The sequence below is a fragment of the Xenopus laevis genome, chromosome 1S (assembly GCF_017654675.1).
Source record: "Xenopus laevis strain J_2021 chromosome 1S, Xenopus_laevis_v10.1, whole genome shotgun sequence".
Classification (NCBI taxonomy): Eukaryota; Metazoa; Chordata; class Amphibia; order Anura; family Pipidae; genus Xenopus; species Xenopus laevis.
The window spans coordinates 130,598,868-130,611,800 of record NC_054372.1 but is presented as its reverse complement, the minus strand read 5'-3'; the positions used below and the strand labels follow the sequence as shown (position 1 = coordinate 130,611,800).

General features: G+C 39.3%; 1 protein-coding gene across 2 annotated transcripts in view; it reads right to left on the bottom strand.

The window, feature by feature from the left end:
- The window catches only part of cdh24.S (cadherin 24 S homeolog), a 65,734-nt gene extending 60,563 nt beyond the window's left edge, over positions 1 to 5,171 (bottom strand). Inside the window, exon 1 of one of the 2 annotated variants that reach the window (XM_041580195.1) lies at positions 4,646 to 5,171. The gene's annotated coding sequence lies outside the window, so the exon portion shown is untranslated. The remainder of the gene's footprint in view (positions 1 to 4,645) is intronic. The other variant, XM_041580194.1, reaches the window with a different exon arrangement.
- Between the last annotated feature and the right edge of the window lie 7,762 nt (positions 5,172 to 12,933).

The window sequence follows — 12,933 nt, the reverse complement described above, 5'->3', positions numbered from 1 at the left end:
AGCCATGTATTTCTTTGAGAATGACCGTGGGTTCTCGTTAGTGACTTTGAGGCCTAAGGCAAAATAGACTCTCACATGATGGTGTCCTATTATTTATTTAAGTTGGTCCTTCCACTGGTCTTGAACTATCATTCCCAAAAACCTGTAGCAGACTTAAGCAGTTACAGGGAGCATTGTACCTCTATATGATCTAAAAATTGAGTAACACTGATATAGTATTATAGATGCCCTGTTATACCTGCTGTCCCATGGCAACACTGTCTCTCCTGCTTCCCGAGGTTATGCTACGCTGTTTTTTAAGTGCCTCACTTTTTGTATTTCCCTGTCCTATGCAACTATGACTCCAGCAGATGATTATACTATCCACATCTCATTTACTTTGTGGATACTGATAGACAGAAGAGAGTATTATAGAATTATTATTAGAGAGTATTATACTTTAACCAAAAACTGATGCTGTAGCCCTGTTTACAAATCCAGCGGTTTTGGGGTACTACTTTAACATAGGAAACTTGAAATGTTCTTGCCTAGATATTCCCGACATACGCTTGCTAAGCTAATGAGCTACTAGAGGTACAAAATGAGGCTGCATAAGTCTGGAGTAAAATTTCAAGCAATGTAAGATTATATATACCTTCCAACACCTGGGACATTTGAGCATTTTTTGGGCTGGGGTAGGTCCAACTATTACTCTGGCCTCCAGTTTCAATTTGGTCCATTAGGGGAAATTTATATAACAAAACAAAGAAATATTGAGGGTCAATAGGGTTCCCCAACCTTCAGGCAATTCAAATGCTGTTGAACTATTGCTTCCCTAATGCAGCTAGTGAAATTGTTTTTGGTGATTTTGGTACAGACTGATTGCACTTTGATATTTTGGTATAGACTGATTACACTTTTACACTGTAAGGGTAGGACTCCACGAATGATTTCGCCGCAATCCAACGTGATGCGACAAAACGTATGCAACAAAAATAAGGTAAGAGATAGAATTGTCGCATGGTTTCGCAGCGTTGACCCGACACGACTGTCTGATGCAGAGGCTGCATGCTGGGTCTGCATCCAACAGTCGCATGCGTTTTGTCGCAGCGCGTCGGATCGTGACAAAGTCGTTCGTGAAGTCCTACCCTAAGGCTATGAACACACAGGCTGTTTTCAGCCTGAGTAATTTTGCAGGCTGAGAGAAGCTCCATTGATTTGAATAAGATCAGCCTGTGTGCAGTCACACACAGTCTGAGATCAGCCCAAATACGTAGGCTGAAAACAGCCTGTGTGTCCATTGACTAAACCAATAAGAATGGAACTGCTGTGAATGCACATCTCAGGCAATAATGTATGACTTTTTTACCCTCTTTTTTTTGGGCCCCACAGCAAATTGATCTTAGGGCCCCTAAAACTTCAACAAGACCTATTTTGCAAGTTTAATGAAATTGCTCATCACACTTTTAGGGTTAGTCCACACGAGGAGATTCGGGGAGATTTTGTCGCCTGGCAACTAATCGCCTCGTCTTCTGAGCGACTATCTCCCCGAACTGCCTCAGCGGTTTTTCCAATAGGCTAAAATGAAAAGTCGCCTGTGCTAATGCACGCATTGCCGCGTGTAGCCTCTTGATGTAGCCTCTTTAGGGATTGTTCACATCATACCTCCCACCTGTTTCACGGGACTGTCCCGGTTTTTACAGCTCAACCCGCAGTCCCGGGATTTGTGACTGAAATGTCCCGACTTTCTCTTTGATCTCCAGCACTGAACATACAGAAAAAGATACAAAGTTTCTTTATAATATTGGCATGTAGACAGCAATCTCAGGTCATTTTGCCTGGTCATGTGCTTTCAGAAAGAGCCAGCAATTTTGGATGGAACTGCTTTCTGGCAAGCTGTTGTTTCTTCAACTCAATGTAACTGAATGTGTCTCAGTGTGACCTGGATTTTACTATTGAGTGTTGTTCTTGGATCTACTAGACAGCTGTTATCTTGTGTTAGGGAGCTGTTATCTGGTTACCTTCCCATTGTTCTGTTGTTAAACTGCTGGGGGAGAAAGGGAGAGGGGTGATATCACTCCAACTTGCAGTACAGCAGTAAAGAGTGACTGAAGTTTTTCAGAGCACAAGTCACATGACTGGGGGCAGCTGGGAAACTGACAAGATGTCTAGCCCCATGTCAGATTTCAAAATTAAATATAAAAAAATCTGTTTGCTCTTTTGAGAAATGAATTTCAGTGCAGATTTCTGCTGAAGCAGCACTATTAACTGATGTGTTTTGAGAAAAACAAAACACGTATTCCCATGACAAACTTTAATAACACATAAAAACCAAAGAAATGTGTTCAAACTTTCATAACCAGCCACATTTTGTAAAATGAACATGGTAATTAGGGGGTGTGGCCACAAAATGGGCTGGTCCATTGCCAATTCTTTTTGACCCACTTTCTATTTCCAAAATGTTGGGAGGTATGTCCATTATCACCTAAAAATAACTGTAGTAAGTCTCCATTATTCACTTTAGGGCAGTTTTCAAACAGATGGGAGCTCCTGTGGGTCTGAGGTGACCATACACGGCTGTATATTATTTTACCTATTCTTAGTCATTGAACAAAAACTGCAGTAAAATTGTGTTTTAGCTCCAAAAATCTTACAGCAACAGTAGTCTGGGAGTTCCAGGTAGTTGCAACATTACTGCAAATGTCCCCCCATCAGCTTAACTACCCCTAAAGCTGGCCATAGACGCAAAGATCCGATCGTACGAATCCTCGATTCGTATGATTTTCAGACCGTGCGTGAAGAGTCCCGACATTTTTCGTCCCACGGAGATTGCTCGTTTGGTCGATCGGACAGGTTAAAAGATTTCTGTCGCCTGCCAATAATTTCTCTGCATGTATTGCAGATCGGATAATTTTCAGAGGGAGACTGTCACTAGCTTTGTCGGACATAACTTTCATACGATTTCTGTCAGGGGCAGAACATCGGCTTTTCTACTTTATTTGATCGAAATGGTTAATGGCAGGTTGGGAGATGGGGAAGTCCGATCGTTTGAGGATTCGAACGATCAGATCTTTGTATCCATGGCCAGCTTAAAAATGGGAAAATCTGTTTAGACCTGTTGCAGTACGAACACTCCCAAAATCTTTTAGTTCCATTAGCAGTGTACTAAACTGCACCAGAATTGTGTTTTTACCTGTAAAGGAGCCCTAAATACTCTTTAAAATTACTGTGATTGGTCTTTGTACTACAGCCTTTTTATTGTTACTGCTAATATTTAATAATGCAGATATATCTGAACATACCTGTAATCTAAATCTAAATATTTCCATATATTTGCTTCATACAATATTTCATTTAAAAGGAAAGTAAATATTTATCAAAGAGTGAATGGATAATTTGCCTCTATAATCTCCATATAACCCAATTCCCAAATACCAGTGTTTCACAAATTTGTAACCTTCCAGCTGCCATAAACTACAGTGCTGCCATAAACTACAGTTCCCAGCCTCCTCGGCCAATCAGTGTAGTCCTTAATGGTTAAAGGGCCACAAATTTAACATCCCATTTGCAGCAGTGAAGTTCTATATTAGGCCCCCCCACCATTGAATTTCCGATTTATTCATATACCTGCTTCCTGCCACAGCTGAGACTGCACCAAATTCTGCCAATGAATCTTCTTGATTCCATCTGACTCCCCTTTACCGATATGTTTTATTAGTAGCGACAAGCCACACGGGTGCCTTGTCACTGCAACAAAATGCAGCTTTAATTTATTGATCTATACCTGCTTCAAGGCGAAAGTGCTTGCCATCTGAGGCAGCCACAGGGGAAGCATAATTATTACCAATGGAAATACATACATTTGTGAACTATTCCTGATTTAGTAATTGCAATTTTGAAGCCAAGACTATGGCATTAAGGAAAATGGAAACCACAACCGCAAACCAATAAACTAAAAAAAAACTAAGGTTGGTTGCAAGTATTTGAAACAAAACAAAAAAACGGTACATGAGGCTTTGCCCTTTTGGTTTTAAATTAGTTACACCTCAGTTCTGCAGAAAATATTGGCGCTCCAGTAAATGCTAATGGCAACAATAATTACTCCATACAAGCAGTCATCATTTAACCCCTCCCATTGATCAGCAGAGCTATTCTACACTATTACCCATCTTATTGCTCCATGTAGCACCTCCCACCACATAACAGCTTCTGTTCCCCCATTTGTCTCTATAACTCCTGCTATTAAACACTACAACCTTCACATACCTGTAACTCACAATATTGCTTTAATCGTCTACTCCTGCTACCCCCTCCCTCAGTCTCCTCCTGTGGCCCCATATAACTGCTCACTGCCAACAGTAAAGCCCAAGAGGCTGTGTGGAATATCAAAGAGAAGAGAAATGTAATTAGAGTGGTTATAAGGCTAGACTTGCTGCTATGCATATGAACACACTGTGCAGAATTACATTTCCATACACCACTGCATCTGATTGTGTGCGTTCTTCTGGGTCAGTCTGCCTATTGTCACCCACATATACAGCATAAGAGCACTGTATTTTGGTTATCCAGACATACACATGCACTCATTAGACTTCTTCTGGCACATATTGCAAACACCTAGACTCATAAACAATGCCCACGTACAATAAAGTCCATAAGCACTTACTCAAAGCAGAAGCACTTTCCGATATATGCACAATTTGGGCATTCACAGACAAACAGAAGTTTTTTCAACGCACCGTGCAACTCCAGATGCCTGAGACAGACTGCTGCAGAGATGGCTCCAGATGCGAGTGAAACCTTTTCAGAGTCAACTCAGGATGTATATAAAGAAAGGAGATGTTTGGAAACATCAGATGCAAAAGAAATCCCTGCAGAGAGTTCTCCAAAAGGTAAGAAATTACGAGACTGCTGCATCTGTGGGTGCCTGGTGCAGAGACCATGTGATAAAGATGAACAGACTGCAATAGAGATGGAAATAGAGTGATGTCCTGATGGCAAAATAAATGGTGAGACAAGAAGAAAGGACTAAAGTGGGAGAAAGATGGGGTGAGACACTGATGGCAGAGTGCGAGAGAGACACACTGGAAGAGGAAGGGAGATGATACAGGTTTCTGCAGATGCTGCTCTGGTTTTAGAGCAGAGTGATGCTGAGAATACGAGTTGACATACACCCCCCCAAATCCTCTGCACTAGCCCTGTCCTCCCCCCACCCTTTCCCTCTTTTTCTCTCTCTCTCTCTCTCTCTCCTCCTCTTTCTTCCTTTTTCTCCTTTTCCACTGATACAAGAGGACACAAAGAACAGATAGAGACAGAGACAAAGTGATAGTGAGAAACCAGTGAGACAGGGAGTGAGATAAACAGAGTGCCTGGAACGGTCAGACAGCAGCAGGACACGTATAGCTACAGAGGACACAGACAAACTGAATAAAGAGTCTAGATAGATAGATATGTATTTAGACTCTTTATTCTAAAGATAGATAGATAGATAGATAGATAGATAGATAGATAGATAGATGATAGATAGATAGATAGATAGATAGATAGATAGATAGATAGATGAATAGATAGATAATTGATAGATAGATAGATAGATAGATAGATAGATAGTTGAGTCAAGCCTCAGGAGGTATGGGTTGGCTGACATTGTTTATCTGGGCTAACTATATAATTCTATGCCCTGGTTCCAGCATCAGCCTAAGGATGCACAGATGGGACCAAATAGGCATTAATAGGTGGGGGAAGAGGAAGGGTAAGAGAGCGGAAAAACTAAAATGCAATATTGTGAAAAGGACAACGGATAGCAGAGAGGTAAGGGAAAGAGAAATATATCAAGCAAGGTAAGCATAAAGAACAGATTGGCATGCTTAATGATAAGCGTGCTCATACATTTAGTATTGCTGCTATGAAATTAATACATTACAATATGTGAATAGAAAGAGTCACGCGGGAAATATTACACGTCTACCAAAAACAACTTCAAGTGAAACAAATGTGTTTAACAGAACTGGAAGGCCCTTAATTAGGTCATTCAAGCTGTAACAGGGAGATATATAAAAACCAATGACCAGGAGAATACACCAAAATAAATGCAGAATATGGTGCTACAAGGAGACATTCTCTCCTTAGAAAATGCATGGTCACCTAGAAACACTAAACTCACATTACATACACTAAACTATTCTGGTGGGAGGCAGCGGGACTCTGGAGAGACTGCCATTGGCCCTTGTCTTTGCAGGCCCTACAGTGCAGCAGTTTTAAGATGAGAGAAAAAGCCAATGCAACACTCAGGAATTCCTCTTTTAAGAAACTAACACCAGCTGTGGATGATGTCAGGTGCCGATTTACAATAATTCCAGCTGATGGCTATCGGGGATGTTGGGATTCCAACAACATGTAGAAAGCTGCAGGCTTGATTTTGAATAAATAGGTCCCACAAAGTTATTTCTTCAGCCCTGCCACCACTTAGGAAACTCATGATTTATGCCCCAATTAACTAATGCAAGTTAAACACTGGAAGCACTGGTGTTGGACAAAACCTAGCTGCAAATAGAGCTTGCAGAAATACACAGATATGTTAATATTAAAGAAATTAGCTTGAGGGAAGCTGTGCCATGTCCCCAAAAATGTTCCAAATACACAAGCAGCATAACCATTAACATGCAATGATATACCCATTAATCTAAAAAAGACTATTTTGATGGTAGTTTTTATTGGTATGCTCTTAGGTGGAGTCATGAACAGAGAACACTCTCCAGATTGGGAAAGAGATCTTGTAGAATATATATAGCTTCAACTTAAATGACACAAACAGATTTAATTAGATGTCCTTACCTCAGATAACTCAATACTATTTCATAACAGTAAATATTAGTAAAGAACAGATAAGTACAGCACATAATTCATGAATAAATTAAATTCCTACTTAATTACAGTTATTAAAATACCTAGAATTAAAAAGTCCTGAAAGAACACCTACTTTCAGTTTTTTTTTTGACAAAAAAACATAATCATGCTGTCTGCTTCGAAATGAATAAGGCTTACGGCACACTGCGCTGAAACTGGCTGTAATTCCCAATTCAGTGGTTCCCTTGAAGATCAATGGCCTCTACCAGCACTTTTCTAGCATTTATTATTCACTTGTGCAACACGTGTGTTGAATACATGGTATGGTGGTAGAGATTTATTTTGTCTGATAGGAGGTAATGCATCAGTTTACAAAATCACCTTGTGAACCTGAATACATAATCCTGATAGCAAAGTTCCTAGATATGTAGAATGGTTCCCTCCTTCCTATACAATGGTGTAAAGTGCACCTGCATAACAGAATTAGGTCCAGAGCCAATCTGGCTGTTCAATCTAATAATTGACCAATAGCTACATAGCAAAGATAAGGGATCTTTCCGTCTACTTAAAAATTACCTGGCAGTGATGGGCCCAGGGGCACAAGCCCTAAACCTTTAGCACAGGGAGCAAAGATATCTTTAAAAAACAAATTCAAGTATGCATAAACAGTATATGAAACAAGGCAACATGCACATGCACCAATTAGTGTGAGAATCAATATTTGTATTCTCCCGGTGAGACAGGTACAAAATAACTAAGAATCTGTTGTAAGAAACATAGGATAGGAGGAAAGAAAGGAGTTAAAATAAATAAATTCAGTAGTAATAGGAAACATTTGCCCTTAAGGGCTGTCTGGCATAAAAGGTATTTACTGTTCTCAATTTAACACAATTAAAAAGTTCACGCAGGAAACAAAAGCAGTGTTTACTGCCATTAAGAAGGTGGTCGCAAATTCAGGAATGATCTGTCCCTGACTCTTATCACTAATACACTTGCAAATAGTAAACCTTAGGTAGAAACTGTGAGCATGTATAAATGGAAGTCAGATATAAAAAGTGTAGCCAAGCAAACTGCATTTATTAGATTTTTCTAATGCTCTGTTAACCTTAACTCAAAGGTTAGAATAGCTTCAGATGAAGAAAAAAAAAACCTTGAAAGAAGAATTGTTTCTGATGGACTAAGTTTACACAATATCAAACTACAAGAACAAAATAGCGATGGATGTAATTTAAGATACTCTAAGTAAAGGTGTCATTTTTTTTCAATCTTACTTACTATGTTACAATGTAACTAAGCTAAAATTAACCTTAATAATATTTTATAAATAAATGAAAATGAAAAGGACAATGTAATTTAGAATACCTATAGGCTGCAATTATTTATGAATTATATATGAAACATGTGGCATGGCTATATTTGTGTAGAACTAAGCATGGAATGAGTAGCAAACAGCTATATTTTCATACCACTTTGTCATTATGAAAGGCTAACATGAAAAAGAGCTGTGTCATAATTACTTAATAGCCTGAAGCCTATGTGACCTTAAATAACCATAGAAAAATAGAGCAATAGCCCTGAATAAACCATTGGAAAGGTATGACCCCTCTTCTGAATGATTCCTTAAAATAACTTTGATAATGAATGAACCAAGGTAACGCTTGAACTATTTTAAATACAAGAAAAAAAGAAAAAAAACAATCAAGACAGGTGTAAGGGTAAGGTCACACTGGGCGTTTCGGGGAGATTTAGTCGCTTGGCGACTAATCGCCTCGTCTTCATTCTGTATTCATTTTAGCCAGCGTAAGAGTGAGGGAAGGCATTCGGGGAGATTGGTCGCCGCAAAGACGAGGCAATTAGTCGCAAGGCGACTAAATCTCCCCAAAACGCCCATCGTGACCTTACCCTAACTCAAGGGTCTTTATAACTCTGTTTACACTGTTTTGTCTAACAGTGTGATATGCTGCACTATATGTTATCTCTGGGATTATAGATAACAATTAGTATCCCATCTCCTGTAGTTTGTTCCGCAAAAATAACAAAAAAGGCCCAAAATAACATCTCCTGACCTATATGCTGGCTAGAGATGATATTGGTTGGGGTTACATATACTGCTTTTTCCCACCTAAAACGGTATCCCTTTTTTTTTGCTATGAAGGGGGTACCAGTCACCAGTACTTTATACTGATTATAACAATTTTGTTATAAATGTGGATGTGGACCTTTCATTTTTTTTTATAGTCCCTTGCCTGTCTATGGGCCCATAGGATGCAAGCTACCGCATGTCATTTTAGTTTTTATTAGGGATGCACAGAATCCAAGATTCAGTCGGTATTTGCCCAGGATTCCACCTAATTCAGTAGGATTCAGACTTGTCCAAATTCAAATGTCTGGCTGAATCGAATCTTAATCACACAAACAAGGAAATAGAACATTTTTTAACCGAGAGCTGCACATAAGGTTTGGGATTTGCCCAGGAGTTGCACTGTTTCAGCAGGATTTGGATTTGACCAAATTCAAGTGCCTGGCTGAACTGAATCTGAATCCTTAATAACACATAACTTCATTACACAGACAAGGAGGTAGAACATTTTTTAACCGTGCGCTGCAAGTGTGGTTCTCTTCATCCCTTCCCTGGCCTGATTTGCATAAAATTAGGGTTCGGATGCAATTCAGGATTCTGCCATATCTTTTACAAAAGATTCAGGATTTGGCCTAAAGGTGGCCATAGACGCACAGATAATATCGTATGAAACGAATTTTCGTCCGATATTCGTTGCGTGTATGGTGGAAAAAGAGCCGACCGATATCGGCAGAAGACTTGGATATCGGTCGGCTCGTCGATCGGGCTGGACAGAAAATTTTGATCGGGTGCCTTTGAAGGGACCCAAACATCGCCCATTGTTAGTGCTGAATCGTCAGATACAGGTAGAATTCTATTGTTTCTTCCGTATATCTACCTATATATCTGGCAATTTAGCTCTACACTTGTGTATTGAAACGAACGATCTTTCTTGGAAAGATCTTTTCCAAGAAAGATCGTAATTGTTACGTCTATGGCCACCTTAACCCCAAAATAGAGGATTTGGTGCATCCCTTGTTTTTATATAATCTAGCACATAAACATGTAGTATGCCAGATAATTGGCCACTTTAATAGTATTCTTCCATTTCCTGTGGTGGTTCAGTTTTCATATACTTTACTACATAGTTTATAGGTTAAGTGTATATGGTTTCCTATGCCTTAGCTAAACCTCCTTATTTCGTTCACTCTCGCTATTAAATCAGCCACAGAAATCATTATGATTTACACGTATTTATGTAAGTGGTAACATATTCTGCAGCACTGGAAAACAGTGTGTATACCCCAAACATGCAGAGAGAGCATATAATCTAAAGTAGCATTGCAGTAAATCTTAATAAGACATCCAGGGGATCAGGGGCTCTGATCCTGAGCACATACGTATCTAAAAGCTCTGTCATAAATCAATGCAGACAACACTCTATTCCTGTGGAAAGTTCAGGTCTTTGCATTCCATTCTGCAGCACATAAACCTGCACCCACTGGCACTTGCTGCAGTGGCAGGTTGCAAAGTGCAAAAACATGGTGGCTTGTGTCTGTTGTTTGTATTTCCCACCTTTACCTGCCAGTGATTATACCTGTTTTTGATTTCTCTCTAGTGACCTTTATTGATACATGTATCGACTGGTCTATTGTATGGCCCTAGTTCAAAAAGCAATCACAAGACAGGGGTTACAAATTGATCAAACAAGCTTCTTTGTCGCTAGGTATTTATTTGCCTTAGCATTCAGACATGGATAGTGCAAGATTTTTTGTTGAGGTTTGCATTCCTTCGGTTTAGGTTGTGTTATACCTGCTTATCAAGTTTAAGCAAATAATTGGATGAGCTGATCTAAAATCAGCTAGAGCTGCACCCAAATACTTTGCTTTTCTCTATTCCTTTCACTTACCAAAAGGTTAGAATGAGCAAACGTGTTACAGTTGAAGGTAGGGCTGAATAATTGATTTAAGTCCCACATGTGCTAAGATGTTGTGTATCGAATCGATCTTTACACAGAGTGACAGAGTGAATACAGTGGAATTTGGCAGCACGTGGGTGGCTGTAATGCATTGATCTAATGTATCAGCAGTTCTGCACTGGCTGGAGACACACGTTTCTTTATTAAATGTTAGTGATGAGTGAATTTTTTTGCCAGGCATTCATGTAAAAGTCAATGGCAGATGTCCCCTTAACCATTTGAAGATGTTTTAACCCTCATGAAATGTTCTGAGTTTTGGGTTTTAAAACAAAACATTTTTTGTGGTTTTCGGGTGTCAAAGTAGAAAAATTCAGATTTTTCCCACTACGATTTTTTTCTAGTTTTTTTTTATTGATAAATAAGGGCAAATTGTGAATTTTAGTTTGGTTTATTTATTTAAAAAAAAAACGGAAAAATTCGGATTTTGATAAATAACTGTTTTAAGGTTGAGAGATATGTGGGATATGAGGAATTCCATTTGGAATTGTCTGAATTGTCAGAATTTATTGACCTCAACTAGCTAATGATCTTGAGGCTTTCAGGCCTGTAGGATACAATTTGACATTGACCTGGCAGGGGTTTTAAAGAAATTGTTCAGTGTAAAAGTAAAAACTGGGTAAATAGATAAATGTAAAAAAATGTTTTCAATATAGTAAGTTAGGCAAAAACATAATGTATAAAGGCTGGAGTGACTGGATGTCTTACATAATAGCCAAAACACTACTTCCTGCTTTTAAACTCTCTTGGTTTCCACTAATTTTTACCAGGCAGTAATCAAATAGTGACCTTAAGGGGGGCCACATGGGTCATAACGCTTTCCTTTTGAATCTGACCTGCATGCTAAGGATCAAAAGCACACTGAAGAGTTATGTCCCATGTGGTCCCCCTTTAGGGTTGCCACCTTTTGGCCCGGTTGAAGCCGGGCAGGTGGCGGGGCCTTGACACAATGGGGGCAGGGTTGTGACAATGCGGGGGGCGGGCCATGACGTCAGGGTTCAGGGCTATGATGTGGCGAACAGGGTAGGCAGTTTTGACCCGGGCAGCCCTTCAAAAAAAACAGGCTGTCCGGGACAGGTGGCAACCCTTCAAATTGCTGACTAACTATAACAGTTAGAGAAGGAAGTTGTGTTCTGTTATATTAGACATCCAGTCACTCCAGCTTTTATACATTACATTTTTGGCTAACTAACTATATTAGAAACATTTTTTATTTTGCACAGCCTCTCTATTTAAACAGTTTTTATTTTTATACTGAACTGTTCTTTTAAAATATGAATGTGAAGTGTATAAAGTATCGGCAGGTAGGTCCAGAAAAAGAAAATATGACATAAGTAGCTTGATTCATTTTTTTTCCAGTTTTTCAAATTTACTAAACCTCTTTTATTCACTGAAGGAAAGTGAGACAGTGTGATTTTATCCTGAGAAAGGTTCCTATAGGCATCCTTAACTCAAGCTGTATGTTATAAGTTATTGTGTTTGTGAAGACATTTTTTTTCTATCTCTTTGTTTACGACATTACTTTTCATTAGATGAAGTTAAACTTCAAGTTAAAATCACTTTCAATTGCAACTGTAAGTGCTACGCCGCACTTCGCCAGGCGTATTTTTGCCAGCGCTATGCAAATTGGGAAACCATCAAAACAGCAAATAACATTTTTATTTTGCCCTACACATGTGCCCACTGTATAGTTAAGGTGCCACGAGTTAGGAAACTAACTAGCCCCAAAAATATTTTCGATCTTTTTCAGCCTATCACCCATAAAAAAAGAAAAAACACCAGCGTTTTTTGGGACTTAGAAAATTTTTTTACTTTTTTTAAAGCAATCCCTATCTAATCTATTGCACTTCACCTGGTCTGAGGTGGCGAAGGAAGTCTGGCGTAAAAGGTAAAAGAAAAATTTGCGCGTCAGTTAATTTGCGTAGTTACGTCCGTTGCGCAAATTTGCCAGGCGTGAGGGTGCGAAGTAACACAAGCGAATTTACACCAGCGTCCGTTAGTGAATCGGCGAATTAACGCTAGCGTTAGGCGCTTCATCCTTTAGTGAATTTGCCCCACTGACTCCAGCATCCAA